The 9783-nt window shown below is 41.7% G+C and overlaps 1 pseudogene; it reads right to left on the reverse strand.

The window, feature by feature from the left end:
* Positions 1-308: 308 nt before the first annotated feature.
* LOC102846678 lies at positions 309-1295 on the reverse strand (annotated as a pseudogene).
* Positions 1296-9783: the final 8488 nt, after the last annotated feature.

The following is a 9783-nucleotide window of genomic DNA, read 5'->3' on the forward strand; positions in this document are numbered from 1 at the left end:
TGCCATTACTGGGAATATACCCTAAAGAAACCAGAACTGTCATCCAAACAGATGTGTGCACACATACATTGTTGGTTTTTTTGTTATTGGTGTTTTTGTTTGACTGAGTACAGTGTACTTTATTGATGGTACGTGACAAGATGGGCTCTCCAAGCCCCTCCCCTTTCTCAGGGGGATTTAATGGAAACTTGTGTCAAGGATGTGAGATTCTCAGTGTGTGGGAGGATTAAGTTGGGGCAAGGACTCCCCAGCAGCTGAGGGTCTCTCTCTTCTAGTGCTATTGCTGGGGCTGGTGGTCCAGGGGGCTCTTATTCTTTGGAGGCCATGTGAACCATCAGGTCGACCACCCAGTTGGTGTAACCAAATTAATTGTCATACCAGGAAATGAGTTTGACAAAGTGGTCGTTCAGAGCAATGCCAGCCCCAGCATCAAAGGTGGAAGAGTGGCTGTCACTATTAAAGTCACAGGAGACAACCTGGTCTTCAGTGTATCCCAGGATGTCCTTGAGGGGCACTTCTGCCTGCTTTACTACTTCCTTGATGTCATCATATTTGGCAGCTTTCTCCAGGCGGCAGGTCAGGTCCACAACTGACACATTGGGGATGGGGACACAGAAAGCCATGCTGGTAAGTTTCCCATTCAGTTCAGGGATGACCTTGCCCACAGCCTTGGCAGCGCCAGTAGATGCAGGGATGATGTTCTGGACAGCTCCATGGCCATCACGCCACAGCTTTCCAGAGGGGCCATCCACAGTCTTCTGGGGGGCAGTGATGACATGGACTGTGGTCATGAGTTCCTCTATAATGCTGAAGTTGTCATGGATGACCTTGGCCAGGGGAGCCAAGCAGTTGGTGGTGCAGGAGGCGTTGCTGACAATCTTGACAGAGTTGTCATACTTTTCATGGTTCACACCCATCACAAACATGGAAGGAGCAGAGATGATTACCTGTTTGGCACCACCCTTCAAGTGATCTCCAGCCTTCTCTAAGGTTGTGAAGACACCAGTAGACTCCAAAACATACTCAGCAACAGCATCACCCCACTTGATGTTGGCAGGATCTCGCTCCTGGAAGATAGTGATGGCTTTCCCATTGATGACCAGCTTCCCATTCTCAGCCTTGACAGTGCCATTGAACTTGCCATGAGTGGGATCACATTGGAACATACAGACCATGTAGTTGAGGTCAATGAAGGGATCATTGATGGCAACAACATTCACTTTGCTAGAGTTAAAAACAGCCCTGGTGACCAGGCGCCAAATGCAGCCAAATCCGTTTACTCTGACCTTTACCATTCTGTCTCAGGGATGTGGCTGAGGCTGCATGAGAAGAGAGGGCAGTCTGAATTGATGAGGAGCAGAGAGCTGCGCACTTATGTTTATTGCTGCATTATTCACCATAGCAAAGAGATAAAAGCAGCACAACTGCCTATCAACAAATGAACAAATAGAAAAACTATGGTATATTAATAATGGAATACTACATAGCACTGAAAAGTAATAAACTTGGAAAACATTGTACAACATGGGTGAGCCTTGAGGACATTATGCTGAGTGAAATATCTCAGTCACAAAAGGACAAATACGGCATAGCACCACTGTTATGAAGCAGGACTGACATGAGGGTTGGGAGTAGAATAGGATAAGAATGAATAGATAATGAATACTGCATTGGAACAGATGGAGAAAATAGCTGTTTAAAAGGAATATATGACTAGGCATTACTTGTATGATAACAGTCCAGAATAAGAGGTACATCCCTGAGGACTGAAAGAGAGGGAAGGGAACGAGGGAGGAAATTGTGCAACAATGAATGAACACACACACACACACACACACACACGTTGTTGTTATGTGCCTTCGAGTCGCCTGCGACTCATAGCGACTCTATGTACAATAGCCCTAAACCCTGCTCTATCCTGGGCCAATCTCACTGCCTCTGACACACCCATCCCAATTACCCCAGTCACTGAATCAATCCACCTCATAGAGGGTCTTCCCCTCCTACACCGTCCCTCCACCCTCCCAAGCATGATGTCCCTCTCCAAGGACCTGTCTCTCCTTACAACATGCCCAAAGTATGTCAGACGAAGTCCCAGAATCCTTTCCTCTAAGGAGCAGCCTGTTTTTTGTTTTTTGGTTTTTTTTAGCAGCCTGGTTTAACCCTCTCTAAGGTGAATCTGTTTTCTTGGCAGTCCATGGTATATTCAATACTCTTCTCCAGCACCACAGCTCAAAGGCCTCAATTCTCCTTCTATCCTTCCTAGCCATTGCTCAACTCTCTGATGCATAACAAGTGATTGCAAAGACCATACCCTGTATCAGACACACCTTAGTCTCCAGAGTGACACCATTGCTCTTCAGTATCCTGGAGATGTCCCTAAGAGCAGACTTTCCCATTGCAATAAGTTTTTTGATTTCCTGGCTACTGGTGCCAGGACTGTTGACTGTGGAGCCAAGCAAACTAAAGTTAACAATCTCAATCTCTTCACCATCCATCCTGATCCTGCCAATCAGTCCAGTGGTGAGAATCTTTGTCTTCTTGATATTGAGCCTCAATCCATATTGAAGGCTGCAGTCCTTGATCTTCTGCAGCAAGCGTTCCGGGTCCTCCTCAGTTTCATCAAGCAGGGTTGTGTCATCTGCTTAATGCAGGTTGTTGGTAGATCTTCCACCAATCTTGACCCCACATTTCTCCTCATAGAACCCAGCCTCCTGGATAATCTGTTCTGCATACAGGTTGAAAAGGTATGGAGGTAGGACACTACCCTGGCATAACCCTTTTCCAATTTTAAACCATGCCGTTTCGACGACTACCTCCTGTTCCAAGTATAGATTTCACATTAGCACAATCAATTGTTCTGGGATTCCCATTCTTCTCAGAGTCAGCCACAGTTTGTCGTGATCCACACAGTCAAATGCCTTTGCATATTCAATAAAATATAGATATACATTTCCCTGGTACTCCCTGCTTTCAGCCAAGATCCATCTACTATTAGCTATAATATCTGTATTACCATGACCCCTTCTAAATCCAGCCTGGACTTCTGATAGTTCTGTTGATGTGTTGTTCCAGTAATTTCTGGATAATCTTCAGCAGAATCTTGCTTGCATGGGATATCAATGATATTGTTCATCTATGTACTGTTCAAGTCATTTTTTAAATGATCTTCAGCAGTATTTTGCTTACATGTGCTATGAAAGATATTGTTTAATAATTTCCACATTCCATTGCATCACCTTTCTTGGGAATGGGAAATAAACATGGACCTCTTCCAATCCATTGGCCAGATAGCCATCCCTTCAAATTTCCCTGCATAAACTGGTGAGTACATCTAAGACTGCATCTGTTAATTGAAGCAAGTCAATTGGTATCCCCTTGATTCCTGGGGCCTTATTTTTTGCCAGAGCCTTCAATGCATCTTCCACCTCCTCCTTCACTACTACTGGATCCTGTTCATATGGTACTTCCATATAACACATTTCAGTGTCAATCAATTCTTTCTGGTACAGTGACTCTGTGTATTCGCTCCATCTTCTTTTGATGCGTTCTAGGTAATTCAATACATTACCCGTAGCATCTTTCAATATTGCGACCTCAGGCTTAAATTTGTTTTTCAGTTCTTTCAGCTTGAGAAATGCAAAGTGAGTTCTTCCCTTTTTATTCTTCCATTCCAACTCTCTGCACTTTGCATTATATTTTGCTTTGTCCTCCTGAGCTGCCCTTTCAAATAATCTGTTCAGTTCTTTTCACTTCGGCATATTTTCCTTTAGTTTGGCTTTTTGTCTCTCCAGTGCAATCTTTAGAGTCTTTTCTGACATCCATTTTATTTTTTCTCCTCATCTCTTTTGTAATGACCTTTTGCTTGCTTTGTGGATGATATCCTTTATATCATCCCACAACTCATCTGGTCTCCGATCATTGGTGTTCAATACCTTAAACCTATTAAGACGATCATGAAATTCCGATGGAATTGACCAAGATATGGCATATGACCAAGTTCATATCTTGGTTCCTGTGGACTTATTTTTATTTTCTTTGGCTTCAATTTGAACTTGCCTATGAGTAATTGATGATCTGACCCACAGTTTGCACCTGGCCTAGTTTTGACTGCTGATACTGCATTGGAGACACATTGCACTGGGAAAATCTGCAGTTAGAGAGCTTTCCAAATCATTGAGGAGTAGTGATGTCAATTTGAAGACTAAGATGCATCTCTTTCAGGCCATAGTCTTTTCAATTACTAGCTATGCCTCTGAGAGCTGGACAATGAATAAGGATGACAGAATAAGAATTGATGCCTTTGAGCTGTGGTGCTGGAGAAAAGCACTGAACATCCCATGATGAGAACAAACAGATAGGGCTTGGAGAGGGTACAGCTGGAGGCAAGAATTATGAGGCTTCACCTCACATATTTTGGACATGTTGCTAGGAAGTGCTATTCCTTGGAGAAGGACATGATGCTGGGAAGGGGGGAGGATTGGTAAAGGAGAGGAAGACCCTCAACCAGGTGGATTGACACAGTGACTGCTGCAATGAGCTCTTGTGTGTCAGAAAGTGTGAGGATGGTGTAGGAGAGAAGTGGGTTCAGATCTTCTATTCATAGGGTCACTATGAGTCATACTCAACTCAATAGCACTTAACAACAACAGCATACCCCCTAATGTTCCACATGTAATCATTTGAGTCACTGTTGTCAATTTGATTCCATAAAGATTAAAAGAGCATATTGATTATACTAGACATTTTTAAACTACTTTTGCTTATACATTGTTTAGTTTTAAAAAGATTTTAAAAATTCTTTTATAGTTACTTGTTTTCTATTAAAATATTGTTTATTTTCAAGAAGACTCCAGGGGATGGTTTGGGTTTAAAGTTTAAAGATGATCTTAGGGCAGTAATTTCAGAAGTTCACTCAATTTCTATTACTCTAGAAATTCTAGAGTCTGGGAATATGAAATTCTGTTCTGCATTTTTTCCCTTGTGAGCAACATGTTTCTATGGAATTTTAATCAATATATTCAGTAATGGCAGCTGGGATACCACTAGGCAATCATCCACTCATTCTAGATTCATGACCAATGAGGGAGGTGGTTGTTATGGAGACAATTAGAAATCCATTCCATAGCCTTTTCTTATTCCTGACTCACCTTTTCCTCTTTTGATCTGAGTGAATAGAAACCAATTATTGGATCCTGATAGTGATTTGCAAGCTTTTGAGATTCTAGGTACTATGAAACAAACTAGGAGGTAGAATAGAAACACTGAATACCTCAGTGAATCCCCAGATTAACAGGGATGTCCCATGAAACCATGACCATGCACTTCCCCAGGGAGCCAAATCCCATGAGGTACTTGGTTGTACATAAATTGTTTCAATAGTTCCTTTCCCCCACCCCTGCCCCATCACTGTAATGATATTTATCACATAATTTCTGCCAATTCAGTTTTTGACTTATTAACAGCAATTACAAGAATCAAATATAACCCTATGTGTGTGGTGTTTGCGTGAATGCATAGTAAATGAACAATTGTATTTCTTTATTAGTTGAACTAAGACAAATTTAGTTTCTTCATCCTTTAGTAGAATATTTAAAAAACAATAACAACCCAAAACAACTAAATACACAACAAACCACTGCTTAACTTGTTGCCATAGAGTTGGAACCAACTCATAGCTGACTCTCCAGTGGGATTTTAGAGACTGTCAAAAATCACTTTGTGGTGTTGGAGAAGAGTATTGAACCTACCATGAATCACCAGGAGAACAAAAAGATAAGTGTTGGAGAGGGTGACACTAAGTTTCTTCTTGGAGGCTAGGTTTAGAAGCTCTGTCTCACATACTTTGGATATGTGGCCAGGAGGGACCAATCCTTGGAGAAGGAAATCATGCTCAGAAGGGTGGAGGGACAGTGCAGGGGAGGAAGACCCTGGAAGAGATGGATTGATACAGTAACTTGGGTAATGAGGGTAGGTGTGTTGGAGTCAATGAGACTGGCTCATGATAGGTCAGGGCTTTAGAGCTTTTGTACAAAGGGTCATTATGAGTTACAGGTGATTTGACAGCACTCAACAACAAATCGCTTAGAAGGAGATTGTCCTTCTTTCTCCTGTGGAACAGGTTGTGGATTTGAACCACCTGTCTTTGGGTTGGCAGCATAACTCAAATATTCCTTGTCACATTTACATTAAAATATATATGATGGAAAATTAATATATTCACCTTGTGAATAAAATAAGGGACTGAGAAATAAACATGGCACAGTGAAAAAGCCCTACTATACTACTATACTTCTAATAAGTTGGCCATTTAGTAACTGGGTGACCATTCTCTGACTTAAATTTTCTCAGGTAGAAAATGAGGAACCACAGACACTTAAATCTATGTCTGTTTGATAGAAGATTTACTTTCATATACCGTGTCTTTCATCTTTCCCTCTATTGTTCTCAAGATTGTTTTGTGATCATGATCTGGCCAATGGACTATGAATAAAATGCCTTCTACAAAGCCACTCTGCTCCCTGCATTCCTTGCTCCATCCTGCTATGTCGAATGCCTGGCCTCTCTGGCTGCCGTGCTGGAGAAGGAGGACACAGGCTACATCCTTGACTCTCAGAGCTAGGAGTTTCGGACCATGAGAACTTCATGAGGAAGAGTTGTAGAGAATTAAATTTTACTTCATTAAACAAATTCACCTCATTGTTGTCCGGTTGCAACTGACCTATAGCTAAACCTCCACAGAGTTTTCAGAGACTGTAAATTGTGCAGGGGTTGAGGGTGGGATGGGAGTATTTCTCAACTTTCCCTCTCTGAGCAGCTGGTGAATTCGAAATGCCTGCCTTTAGATTGGCAGTGTCGCTCTCTGCCCATTAGGTCACCAGAGCTCCTTTATTTTGTTAAAGTCAGTATCCACTTCCTAAACAACCTGCCTCCGGAAACTCTATGAACTTTGATAAACGTAGATAGTTATAGAAAGGCTTTAGGCTTTTTGTTCCTAGGGTGACTATCAGTCATGCTTGACTGGAAGGCGATCAAAAACAACAACAACAACAACATTATTCAAGAAGACTTGAAGCACTTGCTACAGGATATTAAGAAAGGAAACCACAGTTTGAAGATGTCATTCCCTGTTGGTAAACTGTTTCTTCCACTAACCTAAAGATACTCTCCTTTTCAACACTCTCCTGATGGGCACAAAAGCACCTCAACACTTGCATGGAATAGCTGTCATTTCTGGATTTGTTGTGCTTTAATAACTGCTGTTATTTGATTCTGACTCTTGGTGATCCATCTGTGCACAGTACAACTGCTCTACAGAGTTTTCAGGACAGTAATCCTTCGGCAGCTGATTATTAGGTCAGTGTTCTGAGGAACCTCTGTCAGTTTAAATTGTCAAGCCTTTGATTGACAGTCAAGCATTCGTTTTGGTTTCAGGGTTTGGCATCTACATTCCAAAGAGTTTGACATGTAAGTCTTCTTTCCTTTGGCATCCCCAGGTGAGTTTCCTACTGAGTTTTTTACTTTGATAAAAGCACTGTGCATGCCCTCTGTATTTCTATTCTCTGGAAGAGTGTTCATGACTGTCACTATTTCTAGCTTCTAATTAAGCAGAAATTGGGAATAACTCCTGAGATCTTTGCTTTCTAGGGAAATATTTTATTTCTTGATTTTGAATTTATGTTTGCTGAAAATAATATTGTTTATTATTAAGTAGTGGGAAGCTGGAGTGGCATCTACTTCCTAAACAATATGCTTCTGAAAACTCTATGAACTTTGATAAATGATCGTAGTTATAGAAAGGCTTCAAGCTTTTGTTCATAGGGCCACTATGAGTTGTGTTTGACTCCAAGGCAATCATCAACTATAACAAACAGCTTTCAATATGAGTTCTATCTTAATAGCAAGAAAACAAAAATCCTCACTACTTGACCAATAGGCAAAATCTTGACAGATTGAAAAAATATTGAAATGGTCATCTGAAAGTTGGACAATGAATAAGGATGACTGAAGAATTGATGCCTTTGAATTGTGGTGTTGGTGAGGAGTACTGAATATCCCAAGGAGGGCCAAAAAGACAAAGAAGTCTGTCTTGGAGAAAGTATGACCAGGGTTCTGCTTGAAAGCTAGGATGGTGACGTTTTATCACACATCCTATGGGTATGTTGTCAGGAAGTGCCAGTCCTTGGAAAAGGACATTATCCTTGGAAAGGTAGAGAGTCAAAGAAAGAAAGGAAGATCTTCAGTGAGATGGGTTGACCCAGGGACTCTAACTTGAGCATGGCCTTAGGTTGACACAGAATAGGCCAAGATTTAGGTCTGTTGGTCATAAGATCATTATGAGTTGTAGTCAACTTGGCAACATCTAACAACAACATTGCCAAGAAAGAAGTGGCTCTGGGCTCTTCTGACTTAGAGTAAGTCCTCTCTTCTGTTACTTGGAAATTTCTTCAGTAACAACCAAACTCAGTGTTTACAATTACAACCCTTCAGTTTTGTTTCAAGGGTTTGTCTAGACTTGGTTCCAGGCTGGAGGTCCGGGTCATGGCTGCACCACATCTCTCCTCTCTGGTCCCAGGCTGAGCAGGCAATGACTGCCGGGGGAGCCTGCTGCTTTCACACCGGGGAGCAAGAGCACAAAAGAAGTGGGATCATGCCATTCTATCCAGATCTTCACTGGGAACTACACATTGTCGCTTCTCCTTCATTCCATTAGTCAAAGCAAATCATGGCCCAAAGTCATTGGGGCAAAGAAAAGAGTGTCCCGATAGGGTAGGATTTTTGCTCAACAGTCATATGGTCTGTTGCCTATGATCATACCACCTTGAATGTGCCTGGTCTTGACTGATCTTGGAAACTAAGTATGGTACTGTCTGGTTAGTATTTGGATAAGAGATTATAATAGGATCAACCACATACCTCTTCTAGAATTCGGCAGTTAATTTTTTACACGCCCCCCCCCCATGAATTGTCTGGTTCTTTCTACTCTGTTGACCCCTGTTCCTGTCTTTTCTCTGTTGACTTCCTCATCTTACTAACAAATCTTTCCTTGTCTTCAAGGAGAATAGTTTCGGGTTTTTTTCTCTCTCAAATTTAATTTCTTTTTAAAAACTAGCTTCAGATTTACTCCACTTGCATCCACATTCCATCCTACCCTTTTCCTCTTTCCTTGCTCCAGCACCCCCTAGTGGCTTTCATGGAAAGGCCAGGCTCCTTCACACTTCAGTCTTTTCAAACAAACACACGAACAAACAAACATACAATCTATCTATTGTCTTCATTTCTTCTCCCTGATCTCTAAATATTTTTGGATAGTAAAAGGGAATCAGGACATGGGACAATAGAGGAAACACAAACTTTCGAGTAAAAAAGACGTGGATTTAATTTCTTGTTATCCCATTTAGGAGTATGACTTGGAGACCACTGTAAGCCCAATTTTTCTCAACTCTACTACCTGCCTCATTAGATTATTGTGAAGATTAAGGAAATAGCACACACAATGCCTGTGAATCCACTCCAACTCATAATGACCCCCTGTGTGTCCTAGAAGAACTATGCTCTGTAGAGATGACAGCAACTTAGTTTTCAGAGGTAGAACTGGAAGTCTGTCTTCCAAAGTGCCCCTGAGTGGACTTTAACAGGTGAGCATATTCCTGTTTACACCACTCAGGAACTCCAAGCTCAACAGCTGTTGGCTAGTACGGTGCTGATAGTGTCAAGGCCCAGATCAAATGCAGTCATGTATGTTGTTGTTATTGTATATCGTCAAGTCAGAACTGACCAATA

The sequence above is a fragment of the Elephantulus edwardii genome, unplaced genomic scaffold, assembly GCF_000299155.1.
Source record: "Elephantulus edwardii isolate Elephantulus edwardi_28Jun2011 unplaced genomic scaffold, EleEdw1.0 scaffold00110, whole genome shotgun sequence".
NCBI lineage: Eukaryota > Metazoa > Chordata > Mammalia > Macroscelidea > Macroscelididae > Elephantulus > Elephantulus edwardii.